The 15,934-nt window shown below is 39.4% G+C and overlaps 1 protein-coding gene across 3 annotated transcripts in view; it reads left to right on the forward strand.

The window, feature by feature from the left end:
• Window positions 1–867: 867 nt before the first annotated feature.
• Window positions 868–15,934, forward strand: part of pacsin1a (protein kinase C and casein kinase substrate in neurons 1a) — an 81,506-nt gene continuing 66,439 nt past the window's right edge. Inside the window, exon 1 of one of the 3 annotated variants that reach the window (XM_055187582.2) lies at window positions 868–1,024. The gene's annotated coding sequence lies outside the window, so the exon portion shown is untranslated. The remainder of the gene's footprint in view (window positions 1,025–15,934) is intronic. The other 2 variants (XM_073874790.1, XM_073874791.1) reach the window with 2 other exon arrangements.

Here is a 15,934-nt window from a genome sequence, read left to right on the forward strand (position 1 = left end):
AATTTCCCTATACAAAGAGAAGAGGTGAGCTGTCACAAATAAAAGTTTTTTCCTTGATTTCCACCTGTGGTTTACCTGTTGTTTTATTTATTTCCTGAGTTTTTGACCTTTGCCTGTTTCATGGACTTTGATTATAGATTACCTTTTAATAAAGTTAGAAATTGGATCATCAACCTCTCATGTCCTGTGCAGGTCGTAACATAGGCAATACACTTGTTTGACACACTCAAGCGTGAAACTTCAAAAGATTCACAAATACTAAGAACATATTTTACAATAAAAAAGATTCAGCATCTGCAGTTCAAGATTTAAATTTTTTGGGAAATATTCATTCCAAGAAGAGTTATAGTGATCACAAAAATGTGTTTAATCCTGCACTTCATTTAAAAAAGAATTTAGATTAATAAGTTTTAGCACCCGGACTTGGGCTGTTTCTGGGGCATTATTCATTCCCATATTTCACAAGTGGGCCAAGTTATTATTTTTTTTGCTTGTTAATTTAGGGCAAACTGTTTTGGCTACCTGGATATGGTCACTATCCTTATGAACACACTTCAGAACCAAGGACAGCAGCCATTATTATCGGAAAGAAGGAACAGCAAAGGGCTCAAAAGCTAGTTAACATGGGTCAGCTATTCTCAGATAGCAGGTATAGCAGATTTAAATCCAAAACCAACTTTCTCTTTTGACAGTCACTTAAAAGAAATCGTATATTCTCATGAAATATTTTGATTATTATTGCATGTATCATAGAAATCGCACATTATTATGCTAAAACCTACAAAATGTTCGTATCTTTAACATCCATGGAAAAAACGTCATCGTTTCTGGTGGTTCCCTGTCGTTGGGCATCACGCGTGTGAATGACAGCTTCGGGCTGAACCATCCCCCATCGGCGGAGGATGCGTGAGCACATCGCTGCATGCGCACATCGTGATCCGGTATATGCGGAGGGACACGGGCTTGGGGTCACCTTCTATCACTGCGAAAGAGGAAAGCAAACCGTCGTGATACGTCATTTTTGGTAGGAAACAATAATAATGTTATGCTAGGGATTTATTGTGAATTTGGTCGTATTGTTGCTCTAAGTGTTTCAGGTTTTGGTGTTTTCATAGCATGGATATTCGCTCTTGTTTTGCGGATTAGTTAAGGGTAGCCTATGTTAAACACCGATGTTTACAAACGACGAAAATGAAATAAATCGAGCGATTCGGTCGCTTGCCAGCGATGCGTTCTTGTTATTCAGCTTATCTGTATTAAATAGGCTATTTAAATATTAAATTCAAATCCATCATTTGAGAAAAAACAGATAGGATACGTTTTTAAAAATGAAAACGCCACTGTCATATAGCCTAGATGAAATGTCAAAAATCGTCTTGATGTTGAACACAGCGTAAAAGCATTTTCAGCTAAAGAGATCACAGCCATTTTTTAAAATAATAACTGCCATAGCCTTCACGCCTTACGATATGAACAGCAAATCTGGAATAGCATATTAACAATGTTTTGGTAAATAGTCTTTAGATTCTGTTTTTATTCATTTGTTTTCGAAGAAATCTATAATAGTTTTTGTTATTAGCTCTTACATATCGAGGTGTGATGATAAACACATCGCCAAAAAAAAAAAAAACCTCAATCAAATCAACATTATTTAAAATATTGTGCCTGACATTACTAATCGACTGAAAACATCGAATACGTTTCTGTAAAACCAATAACTAATAACTAAGATCAAATATAAATGGTCGTTACGTAACAGCTAACAACACAAACACTTCACAGATATCGATAAAGAGGAACATTCTTCACTGGTAAAAATCTACTACACCACTACAAAATATGTAGTTTATGATATAGATTACTTTTAATATTTGTTTTTATAATGTAATTTATGATCTTAATCATAAATGTCTTACTTGTACATTTCACCTCTCTTTAATTCACTAATTCAGAACCTTCGTGCAGAGACCGTAAGTTATACGCGTTCGACTAATGAATTTAAGGATTTGAAGCACCCCTTAATTTTATAAAAAATAATTCAGATGGCCACAACTATCAGCCAGTGGGGTTTGTCTTGGAAGTTAGTACTGTATTTATTAAACAGTGAAAAACTGTGCAAGCAGAAGAATACATTTTAAAATATTAGTGATGGACAAACATTGATTTACAGATGGAAAATATAAAATGTTACAATGTGTACAAGCCTAACAGTCGTTATAGTTTACTAGTCATCATAGGCATATAATAATAAACAAATCAATTATAGTGGACAGAAATTTATAATGTTTCAAAATTGCTTCAGTTACTTGGTCTGTATGTTTAAGTATAGTGATATATTACATATGTGGAGTACATTGTGGTCAATATCTGTTTGTTTTGTTGGATCCATAATGATAGATGGTTGTGGTAATGTCAAGGAGCTGTCCAGGGTTCTGAAACTTACAAAAATAGGTAAATCACACATGTTCAAATGGTTTAGCCAAAAATGAAACATTTCTCATGATTTTCTCTCCCTCATGTCATGTAAACCATTGATGACATCTTTGTCATTCAGAACCAAAGCATATTACAACATATAAAAACTTATTGTTTAAAAGTGTGGTTTTAAAAAATAAGAGTGCATTGTGACCTCCTTTTCAATCGTCAAAAGCATAATTAAATCACCCCACACGACTTGTGCTGTATATGGCAAATGTCCTGAAGGCATACATGCAGGTTTAGTAATAAACAAGCTGTAATATATTCCCACACGCTGTTTAAATACTCAATTTTGATTGGCTGGAAGGTGTGCATTAAAACAGTTTAAAGCACAGGTAGTTCCAGTCAGTTTGATTACAGTTCGAAATAATACCGCTACTATAAACATTGGTAACCATAGTAACACAGTTACACTTGCAAACAGAGACACATATGAAAACGTTTATTTAGGTAGGCTAAATTGATGATTTTTGCATATCGTTTAATTTGTATGGTGAAAATGGCTTTTTAAGGCCCAGGCACAAGATGAAATAGAAGACTTGGATAAGACGTTAAATGACAAAAAGCGGCACAAAGAAAGAAGAAAGAACGGCAGAGCTAGATAAGACTGATGAGAGAGACCTGTGTGCGTCTTTTCTTTAAAGTCTATGAAAAAGATGAAGTCAATACGAAAAAGACAACTAAATGGGCAGTTAACACTTTCAGTGACTTTTTGCGCCAAATACAGAACAATTGTGATTTCGAGATTTACTCTGATTCTTTTTTAAATGTCCCCACAAGGTCACAAAATACTGGTATTCCTATATTTGTGGGAACAATTGGTCAACGTGATAATTACCAGGTACACACACACACACACACACACACACACACACACACACACACACACACACACACACACACACACACACACACACAGTTTCTTCAGTTTCCTTTTACGGGGTGAGTCTACCAGTATTACTAGGTACCAATCAGTAAAGGTTGGGTGACCACTTGGGTATATTTCTTGCAGTAATTGCCTTTCCCTTCTCAAGATGATAATGTGCGCTGTCTTATACATACCAGTTCCACATAACTGGTAAACTTTAACGCCTTCTTGCCTTTATTAGCATCAATAACACATTTGCAGAGGGATTAACACCACCAATCCTGGTACTGATGGTACTGTTGAGCTCAATATGTTGTAGTCCTGTAGGCCTCTGTTGTTCTGTACGATTTATCTGTTTTTTATTTTTTGTCAGTGAACTCTGTAGATAGATTCCTCCCCAGTGGGCTGTACCATGTGTGTACTTCCTAGTTGGTATGTGTACTTCCTTTTGATGTATTCTCCACATGTTAACCTCCCTTCAGCATGATGTGGTCTCCATAGTGTTCTTCCTCCAGGTGAGGAAGTGTCCCTTCCTAGAGTCACAACATTGACAGAACATTAACAGTAATAAATATGGAAATTTGTTTTCCCTGATAGACAGAACCAGATGCTGTTGTCCCTTCCTGCCACCGTGTGGAACTGACCATGGCCAGGACCAGTGCTGGGCAGTAGCTTCACTACAAGTAGCGAAGCTAGTAGTTTAACTACATTTTTCAGTAGCTTGGTGGTAGCTTAGCTGCTTTCTAAATCAAATAGCTTTTCAGTAGCTAAGCTCTTTTTTTGACCAAGTAGTGAGGTAGCTTCCACACAAGCTACAATTTTCCAAACATTTCTGAAGTCGTCCTGAATTTGAGAATAAGCGCGTCATTTGAATCGACACAAGATGTCGTTTGTTCCGTATTTTCGAGTTGTGCAGCTTTCATTCACACAAAACATTACCACTCGCATTCTGTGAAGACTCGTGCTCTACCTCTGATTGGGTTATGTCATCAAGTCAAGCTAATATAAAAACATGTAATAAATATTACAATTGAAATTATTAATAGAATTTGCTTTGGCGGGCACCTCACAGACTCTGTGCAGGCTACCTGCTGCCTGCGGGCCCACGTTGGAGACCCTTGTGTTAAGATATGTCAGGGCCAGGTGTTTTTAAATAAAGGCAGCTCAAACATGCATTTTATTCTGGGACTAGGATAAGTCCAGCAAACAGCCCCAAAATGTGAAGTACCTAGGCCTATATTATGCGTGTATTGCCTATAATTACCAAAATGATAAATTGAAACATAATAAATATTTACATAATAAAACTGGTTAAAAATAAAAAAGTAGCTTGGATGTAGCAAGCTACTATTGATGTAGCTTAGCTTGCTACATTTCCCAGGGGGCTAGCTTCAGTGTAGTTAAGCTTCATTTAATGTGAAGTAACTGTTAGCTTAGCTCACTACATTTTCCAAGTAGCTTGCCCAGCACTGGCCAGGACTCTCTTGGCTTCTTAGTGTAATTCTGAAGGAGTGGAGCATCCCATCGAATCACATAATCGTATTTCCTTTCCACTGATTTTCATTGCCTGTTCCCTGACAAAATCAAAGGTGAATGGGGCTCCATAGTGTCAAACATCAACACAACATTTTGTTCCCTTCCTCAGGGAACAGCAGTTACTTTAGTATGAAGAAGAGCGTGTGGGTGAAGACAAAGAGTATGAGGAAGAGGTGGTGGGTGAGGAGGAAGAGTATCAGGAAGAGCAGGATCCTATAGAAGCAATGCAGGTGGCCTGTGATGTGATAGGTGTGTTGTGTTGTCAAGAGGGTTCATCTTTTTTTACTGATGGTCAAATTTGCCCTTGATGTGGATAAAGGCTTGTGTCCATACCAGCATGACGATGCTGGAATGTTGAGACTTTTGTTTTTTAGTTGGACATTTTTTAATACTGTAACATGATTTGCATTTAAAGTTTTTGAAGATATCTGGGATTGGGCTGCGGAAAAATTGCTGCATACACCTTTTAATATGGACAGATACTTACCTCTAAGGTACCAATTCGATAACTATAATTTTCCCGATTAAAATGTTCCTGATAAAACAGTAATGGCAGTCGGTAAGTAATCGATAATGTTTATGCACTATGCGTAATGCTGCGCAGGCACTTCCGGATGCTGCACGCAGTCTTGGTTTACAATCAATGATCACAGTGTCATTTAAACTTGGAGGAGTGGAGTAAGATTAGGCAAGTTATTCATTTATTAGTAGGGCTTTATGATTTCCGCGATGCGGAAAACACGGACGGAATCACAGAATCCAAATGCACTTTGTGTAATGTTGGATGTGCAAGCAGGTTTTATCAAAGCCTGGAACACAGCAGACAAAAGAGGTACAGTATACTGTACTTTCTTCTAACGTCCGCCTTATGCGCACACATATGCGCACAGCTTTAAATGTATATTTACAGGACATTCACAAATTCAGGAAAGCTGAGTGCTGAGCTATGCATTCCCACAGCAATGCAACGCTCTTGACATCTATTTATTAGTGTGTATAGCTCGTATAGCACAGGCGTGATCACTGAACTGTCACGATAATCCGTGACATGTTTGGCATTTGTTCTGAATGTTGTCACCTGGACATTCATTGACTGATTACTTGCCTCATCAGACCTGCATGTCATTTAGTCTGTCTATTTAAGCCCTTGTTTGTCACCATTTGTCTCCATCCTGTCTGTTCCTGTTTATTTATTCTGCCCGTTGTTTGGTTGCTGTGTTTGTTTTTGGTTTTGTTAATAAATGTTATGTATTTATTATGAACTCTGCACATGCGTCATAACTCCTGTTTCCCTGTGTGACAGAGTTCATAATAAATAAATAACATTTATTAACAAATATTCCTAGGAGAAGAAAACTCCTAGGAGGAGAAAAACCCTCCAGATAGATATAGATATATTTATATATAGTATTGTGGTTTAAAATCCGCTCGGTTCCAGACAGGCTAACTATTGCGCCATAAGTATATTACTCAGATGAGTTATGTGAGTGCTTTGTTCTAGACAACCTAACTATTGCGGGATAGGTACATTTACTTGAAATTTTATGTGAATGCTTTGTTAAAGAAGTCTTAAGTTTAGACTTAAAGCGATCGACAGTGTCTGATTCTCGAACATTATTTGGTAAGTCATTCCAGATCTTAGGGGCTAGATATGAAAAGGATCTACCACCTTTAGATGATATTCTAGGGACAATTAATTGGACAGAATTTTGTGATCGCAGTGTACGTGATGGATTGTATTCTGATAGTAATTCTTTAATATATGAGGGTGTTAGACCATTTAAGGCTTTGTAGGTGATTAGTAATATTTTAAATTTTAACTGGTAGCCAGTTTAAAGATGCCAAAATTGGACTTATGTGGTCATACTTTTGAGATCGAGTAAGCACTCTTGCAGCAGCGTTTTGAACTAGCTGAAGCTTGTTTACCTGATTTGCGTGACATCCCCCGAGTAACGAGTTAGAATAGTCTATTTTAGAGGTCATAAAAGCGTGGATAAGCTTATCTGCGTCAGATGTAGACAGCATATGGCGTATTTTTAAGATATTTCTAAGATGGAAGAATGCAGTGCGGCAGATGTTGGAGATATGACTATCAAAGGATAAATTGCTGTCGAGCACCACACCTAAGTTCTTAACCGTGGAAGATGGCACCACAGTGCAGCCATCTATGGGGAACTTGTAATCTGACATATTATGTTTGGAGCGATTCAGTTCGATAATAAGTATCTCTGTCTTATTTGAGTTTAGCATAAGGAAGTTATGTGCCATCCAGTCCCTAATATCGCTAATGCAGTATGTTAGCTTAGCAAACTGGTGGGTTTCGCTAGGATGTGACGAGATGTAAAGCTGGGTATCATTCGCATAGCAGTGAAAACTTTGTTATGTTTCCTGATAATGTCTCCTAGAGGTAGCATATATAACAAGAATAAGATAGGGCCTAAAACTGATCCCTGTGGTACGCCGTATTTAACCGGGGAATGATATGACTTTTCCTCATTTACATAAACAAAGTGGTAGCGATTGGTTAGATACGATCTAAACCAGGCTAACGCCTGACCACTGACATCAACATAGTTTTCTAGTCTATTGAGTAGGATCATGTGATCTATTGTGTCAAAGGCTGCACTAAGGTCTAGTAGTATAAAAGTCTAGTAGTATGATTTCACCATGATCAGATGTTAAAAGGAGGTCATTTGTAACTCTAAGCAGTGATGTCTCTGTGCTATGGTGGTGCTGTTTCTGCTGTCTCTGTGCTCTGTGCTATTATTCACTAAGAATGTGCATAGCTGGCTTGTCACTACCTTTTCTAATATCTTATAAATAAAAGGTAGGTTTGAGATTGGTCTAAAGTTATTAAGATCCCCCTGGTCAAGGTGTGGTTTTTAAGGAGCTGTCTAATAACTGCTAGTTTGAAAGCTGTTGGAACGTATCCTAATTCTAGCGATGAGTTAAAGATATTTAGTACTGTGTCTCACACTACAGGAAATACCTCTTTAAGTAGTTTTGTGGGAACGAGGTCAAATATACAGGACGATGATTTGGATGACATAAAAATCTGTAAATCTCAAATTTCTTTAAGAAAATCTGTGTGGTGGCCTGGAGGTCTGTAGATAATGGATAAGACGAAAGAGAGCTGTTTGTTGTTACGATCAGTTTTTTCCATATTTAACAACATTATTTCAAATGAATTAAATTTAATTCAGATTTATGGTTTACTTTAAATATTTTGTTGTATATTGTAGCCACACCACCCCCTCTCCTCTTTGATCGAGGTTCGTGTTTATAATAATAGTCTTGTGGGGTGGATTCATTTAAACTATCATCTGCTTTAAGCCAGGTTTCTGTTAAACAGAGTGCATCTAAGTTTTGGTCTGTAATTATTTCATTGATAATAGGTAAGCGATCTAATGTTAAGAAGGCCAAATTTTAACATTTGAGTTTCATCTGGTAATGTATTGTTTTCAAATTTTATGTTAATAAGATTTGTATGAGACAAGGTAAACGTATTTTGAGAAGTAAGGGGGCACAGCACAGTGACTCAAGTGGCCGGGCCATGCCCCCTAGGGCCCACTTGTGGCGCCGACACTGCTAAAATGAGATTAAATTATTGTCTGAAGAAATGTTTTCAATTTCAATTCAATTTTATTTATAGAGCGCTTTTCACAATTAGTAATTGTTTCAAAGCAGCTTTACATTAATAAAAGCAGGGGAAAACAGAAAAATTGATAGCGGCATATGTAAGTAGCAAAATACAATGTAAACGGATAAAGAGATTAGAATATATTCACCACAGTAGTATGACCAAATACTGTATAATCAACAACAAGCGTTTGGGTTATAAATAGACTTGTACAAAAAATATAAATAAAATAAACACCGCATTTCTGTAATAAATAACAATTTCAAAAATAATGCCATCAGTAATAAAAAAAATACTACAAACAATCACAATATCTCAAAATCTGATACACAAGTTTATATTAATTTAATTCCCATTCAGACAAGTTACACAGCTAAAACCAGCCAGCCTGACCGGCTTAAAACCGCTAAAACCAGCCTGACCAGCTTAATCCGGCTAAGACCAGCCAGCCTGACCATCTTGAACCAGCTAAGACCAGCTCAATCCAGCCTGACCAGCCATCCTGACCAGCTAAAACCAGCTAAAACCAGCCTGACCAGCTAAAAAGTGTTCAAAACATCTCTTAAACCAGCATGATAAACCAGCAATGACCAGGCAGGGAGACCAGCTTAAACCAGCTTGACCAGCAATTTGGTTTTGAATTAATGGGCCAAAACTTTCATAGCAAGAGTTCCATTCAAATTGTAACAACACTTACAACATTTCTTTCTTTTGTTATCTAAAAACTGTTTTGGATATAATCTTGTGCTTTTACTCATGTAATGTATCTTATTTAACACCCTAGTCTGGGTATGTTGGTAAAACATCACATCATTTAAAACAAACAATCAGAAGAAAAGACAAAGAATTGATGTTACAAAGACGAGAACTCTTGGACTGACACACTTAAGACTCAAACCTATGGGCTTGAATGATGAGCCTCTGTTTAATCTGATGTTGTCAGATATGTTTTTATTGTAGTTCTAAATGTAGTTTCGAGAGGAGCCTAAACATTCAGGTCTGTCAATCATCATTATGGGCGTATATAAGGCAGCCTTCCGGCCTCCGGGTCCAGCTGCAGTTTTTCCGGCATTTGGCCCCGCCCATTCCCGGAATCACGTCTCCACATGACGAGCTCCAGCGCTCCGATCAACTGGGAAATATTTTTAAATACCACTGCCGCAGCAGTATTTTTAGTCCCCTCTCTCACTACCGCAGTAGTGATGTCAAGGGCAGTGTACACATCTTTTTATGCATTCCGGATGTTTATTTTACTCGACAATGGCAAACGCAAAATTGGTTTGACAACGGCGATCAGGTGCATCTGTTATTTCAATCTAGTCATGCACGATCGACCAAAACAACAATGGCGCACTACAGGACTATGCTGCCCTCGACTCCGCGTTTAATTAACCCCTTTTCACCAAAGTTACAAATACCGGAGATTTTCAATTGTAGTGGAACTTACCTCATTGTCAATGTAATCAAACTGCTCTTTTCTCCGTATCAATTGTTTATTCACAGCTCCGCGGAAGAATGCACCTCATTTGCCATATCCTGCATACTTGATAATACGGTTTCCAAGAATGGGCGAGGATACTCGCGCTTTGCTCCGCTGATCGCGATCCTCCGCTCGCTGTCAACAAACGGAAGTCGTTCGTAGTCGACGCGCTCGCTGTTGCACTATTTGACCCGACAGGGGGCAACTCGAGCAATACATTGCAAAAACCAACACAAAGTAAAAGAATAGAAGTCGTCGTTTGGCTAAAACAACCCTGGTGCTTGTAACTTCAAAGCTTAATATATAAATATGAGAACATGAATTAAACCACAGTCACTTATGTCTTTATAAACATTATCATTTTATTTACGTTTTTACTTAACAAACCATGGAGAAATCTTAAGGTTTGTATTTTATTCCTCATCCAGTGGTACATTCTATACAAATATTATACAATAATTTTGAGTTATACGTAAAAGAATTTGTTTTTTAATGCAAATTTTCATACTTTAAGAATGTCAGATAAATAGTGTGCATTGTTTTGCATGGATTGATCAAAGAGATACTAACGTTACAGGCTTGCCTGCTCAGACAGAATCGCCTCGAGTTTGGTTACGTATTGTTTAAAACGCTGATCTTTTGGCTGCATTGTCGTGATCTCTACCACAGTAGGGATCTCAGCCTGCAATAATCCAATTATTACCATCTTTTTCTCTGTTACTGAAGCGATTTCATCGCCACTCGCACTACCGCAGTATGCCAGCCCACTTTCATCAACAAGCCTGCCTAATAATTATACAATGTTTTATTTGTTTAATGTTTTGCCTAGACATCGCTTTCAATATAATTTCAAGTTTAAGATTATTACATCACAGAAACATGGTTTGGTCGATGCTCAATGAATTTGACTGTCATCCATGCTTGGGCAATCGACCCATCGCCACAAGCTTGATTGGCAGGCAAGCTGAACAATTATAACACAGATCTTATCGCCTTTCACAACTTTTGTCGGACAGACAAACCACAGAGTATTTTTAAAAAACCTTAAGCATGATACACAATTTTAAATGGTTCTTCGGTATTGTTTATCGCCGCATCACAAATCTGATACCAGGTCATTTAAGCAATATCACGCCTGGGAGTTATCATGCTGACAAACTTTATAGACTTTACGTACTAAAGAAGACTTGTCTGGAGTAACTCATAGGTTACCTCGTAGCCAAACTGCAGGACTTCATCACTAAATGGCTGTTTCTGCTAGAATTTTATCAGGAGTAAAAAAAAATTATCATAATGGTCACAATCACTGTTTCCCCGTTCCCTAAAACTGTGGCTCCAACACCCACACGTACAGAGAGCATATCGTTAGGGTAATTTATGCTAGCTTTAATGAATTGCTGAAAGTAACGTTTATGCATACCGATTTTTGCTTTCTAATGATAGAGCGAATAGAGAGCTGTCCAGCCTCACGGCAGACATACTAGCCATTCTGTGTTGATTTCCCAATCTCAATCGCATCCAGGTGATGCACAACTTTCAATTTTAATCATTATATTTTACTTAACCTATTAGCAAAATCATTATTTCATGAATGTTTAAATGAAAACGAGTGTAACAACCATCATACAAGTAGTTCATCATCAAACAAGCTTAAATGAATTTAAACCGTTAAGCGTCGCCGTCCCAACTACGGGACACCTAAGTTTATATCAATATTGTTGATGTAATTCTTAATCCATCACAACAAACCTATATATCGTTGGAAAGGTCTAAGCCTCTAGAATAGACATTTCAACAGTGTTTTATAAAATGAATCATGTAGGGAGAGTAATTGATTCATTTATGAAGAGAGTGTGCCTCAAAACATTTATATCCTGCTAAATATCACTGTCCTGCCAGCAGGACGCTTACGTTTACTTCAGTGTTTTTGCATGTGAATTTCTATTCTAATGACAAACAGGATATCTTTTGAAAGCTCCAAGAGTGTAAATTTAATGCAAAAAGAGTGGGGTGACGCCTAAGGGGTTTTAAAAAGTTTTGACTAGCGAATACGGAATGTGTTTGTCCAACATTGGTATTACTGCTGAGTCAGTAGATGCATCAAAACAACATGAGTAAAAACGCTTAACATGCCTTAAAGCAACACTATGTCGTTTTTTTACCTTTAAATAATGTCTCTAAAACTATTTCAGTGATAGAACAGCTTTTAACTAGACAAATTGTACTGTTGTTGCAACCTGAGCAGCCTCCTAGCTGCTACAAGCACACTCTGAAAGTGGCGGTGGAGGGTAGAGCACACAGCCCCGCCCCTCCCCCTGCCTGCAGAAGAGTGTCTGATACCAGGCACTGTTACGCTTTTCAACCACATGGGGGAGCTGTAAATCATTTTTACATGGAAACTACATAGTGTTGCTTTAAGTAATTTACACTAAGGTCGCCATGGACCGAATGTAATCTTTATAAAGCATATAGTAGAGCCCTACGCTCGCTAGCTGTTTTCCAATCGTACCCACTCCGTTGCCGCACATCCGTTCCACTTCGCCTGCACCCGGTCAAAAAAGTCACTGACGCAACCCCCGTGCGCTTTTGATGAAAGATAATCTGTGCGATCTTCGTATGCTTTATCAGCAAATTTCTTGCTTCCAACTAGTCTTAACAGCCTTCTGTTACAAGAGGGCAAACTTTACTATCCATTCATATGCACCTACTAGGTTTTGTGTCTATATTTTTATACTATAAATTCAAATTTTGAATGAGCACAGCAACAGCCTTTAGCAACACATGCTGACATTGCAGCGTGAGCATGGCTCCGCTAGCGGCTCAGACTCAGGGTCCTTCTTATTCTAATCATTTCCTCCGTCTGTGGCCTGACAAAAAACTGTAGCATGAGGCTGCCTCCACTACCGGAACAAGCCCGGACGCCCTATTTTCTTCCTCATCTTCCTTCTTCCATTATTTGCCATTCCCAAGCCTGAGCATGCCTCCGCTAGTGGCACAGGCTTCTCCTTCTAATCCTGTCCTCCAGCTTGTGGCCTGACTGAAAACTGTAGCGCGAGGCTACCTCCGCTACCGGCACAAGCTCGGATGCACTAGATTCTTCCTCAGCTCCCTTCTTCTATTCTCTTGCCCCCTAAGCGAGAGCCTGCACCTACTTGTTGCAGTTTGTATAAAGCGTATACTAAATTTTCACCAGCAGGTGACGCCATATCTAGGCTTTCATAGTGCTTCGAAACCGTGAATCATTGTTGAAGCATAGCATGGTTAAACCCGGCTATGTTGAAAGCCTCCCGTCCCAAAATACTATTTGTGATGACTAATGATGTCTGTTTAGTTTGTGAACGAATCATTCTTTCGAACTGGTTCTTTAAGGCAAACAAGTTAAAGCCGTAACCAGGGCACAGTCAATCAATAATGGCTGATCTTCACCTTTTGTGTACGTGTGTGCGTCTCCGCATACCTGTCAAAATGTGATTTGCTCTTGCGATTGTAATAATCTTGATGCTTTGTTATATTGTTTATTGCTTTTCCACAGAAAGTGTCAATTACACAATCATTTTATACACCGAATCAGCGGTCAGCAGCGCACTGCAAAATAGCGTATGTTTGAAAGCACAACGGGTGTTTGACGGATCCCACCGCAAATGCACTGCATACGGTATATGTGTGAAACAGGCGTTCGGCGGCTTTTTACATCAAAGGCCAACAGGCTATGCCATTTGGGGAGCAGACGCTCACTGATTCCCATCTATTTTTAAAAATTCTGGACATGTTTGGACCTGCCGAACGGGTTGAGCATTTTTATATACTGTACTGAGCAGAGAAGCTGCACAGTTTGACCAGCGGGAAGCGGCCGCACATCAGGCTGCCAGTTGATGTAGCTAATATAACTCACAATGTTTAACACTACCGGCCCTCTGGCAAAGTCCCAACACTCCCGATTGCCACTCTGCTATGACTGATAGCTCACATACATCTCAGAGATGTCTATTTGATGTATTATTTTTCATCTGCAAGAACAAATTTGATAAACAATTTGTTCGTTTTTTCATTGTTTGTTTGTTTCATGCGAGTTATTTGTCAACAAAAAATCAAAGGAATACGTTGGCTAGTTATTAACCCTTTTCAGTCATTTTGTCCCACTCTCACTACCGCTTTAGTGATCCTAGCGGCTCGTGCTCTCATTCAACAGTCACTGCAACATTCTCTCACCGCTGCAACAGTGACCTTATCCCGTTCGATCTATCAAAGTAGTGATTTGCTCCCACAGGAGCCCCAGACCGTGCACTTCCCATAAACTCCCGCAGGAGTCATAAGCTGAAATTTTTGCACAGCGTTATTAGGTACAACTTTACTCACAGCCTGAGCAGTGATTTCATCACGTTTGCACTAACGCATTAGTGGATCACCATCATTCCCGCAGAAGCCCCAGGACACACGCTTCCCTTCTACTTCCACAGAAGTCATACGTTGAAAATTTGCACCACACTATTCGGTACAACTTTGCTCACAGCCTGAGCAGTGTTTTCATCACGCTTGCACTAACGCATTATTAAATCACCATCACTCCCCCAGGAGCCCCAGGTCGCACGCTTTCCGTTAACTTAGAAGAAGTCTTATGCTGAAATTTCACACCGCATTATTTTGTACAACTTTGCTCATTGCCTTAGCAGTGATTTCCTCACGCTCCCACAAACGCATTAGTGAATCACCTTCGCTCCCGCAGGAGCCCCAGGCCAAGCACTTTTCGTTAACTTCCGCAGAAGTAATAAGCTAAAATTTCACCCTGCATTATTCGGTACAACTTTGCCCAGTGCCTCAGCAGTGATTTCATCATGCTTGCATTAACGCATTAGTGAATCACCATCACTCCCACAGAAGCCCCAGGTCGCACGATTTCCGTTAACTTCCACAGAAGTCATAAGCCGAAATTTTGCACCGCATTATTTTGTGCAACTTTGCTCATTGCCTTAGCAGTGATTTCCTCACGCTCACACAAACACATTAGTGAATCACCTTCGCTCCCGCAGGAGCCCCAGGCCACACGCTTTTCGTTAACTTCCGCAGAAGTCATAAGCACACAATTTCACGCCACATTGTTCAGTACAACTTTGCCCAGTGCCTCAGTAGTGATTTTCATCATGCTTACATTAACGCATTAGTGAATCACCATCACTCCCACAGAAGCCCCAGGTCGCACGATTTCCGTTAACTTCCACAGAAGTCATAAGCCGAAATTTCACACCGCATTATTTTGTACAACTTTGGAGGATTTTAATACTTATCTTACACGTATTAATTACTTGCAGGCACCTGCCTAGCTTGCTGTCCCTCAAACATTCCTTTTTGGGGGTTGAACTTGGGGCTCGAGCCCCGGCCTCAGGTTCGCTCTCTCTAAAAGTTCACAGCTCAGCTGTAGAGCTCCCTTCGAGGACACCAAGCCAAGTTTGTTTACCATTAATCATTAAGATCTAAATGCGCAGGTGAACTATTGAATTGTAGTTCTAAACGTAGTTTCGAGAGGAGCCTAAACATTCAGGTCTGTCAATCATCATTATGGGCGTATATAAGGCAGCCTTCCGGCCTCCGGGTCCAGCTGCAGTTTTTCCGGCATCCCTCCTCCTCCCCATCACCTCCTTCACTGCTCTCTTTCTTCCTCTGTGCATTTCTGTTGCAAGGGGGGTTGAACTTGGGGCTCGAGCCCCGGCCTCAGGTTCGCTCTCTCTGAAAGTTCAGAGCTCAGCTGTAGAGCTCCCTTCGAGGACAGCAAGCCAAGTTTGTTTACCATTAATCATTAAGATCTGAATGCGCAGGCGAACTATTGAAAGGTATGATGTCCGTTTTCTTAGAATGACACAATTCAGACTAGTACCCGCACTTCTCCATTGCATTGTACCACCCGGCACGTATCAACTCTGCTCACTTTTGGGAGGAC

The sequence above is a fragment of the Misgurnus anguillicaudatus genome, chromosome 13, assembly GCF_027580225.2.
Source record: "Misgurnus anguillicaudatus chromosome 13, ASM2758022v2, whole genome shotgun sequence".
NCBI lineage: Eukaryota > Metazoa > Chordata > Actinopteri > Cypriniformes > Cobitidae > Misgurnus > Misgurnus anguillicaudatus.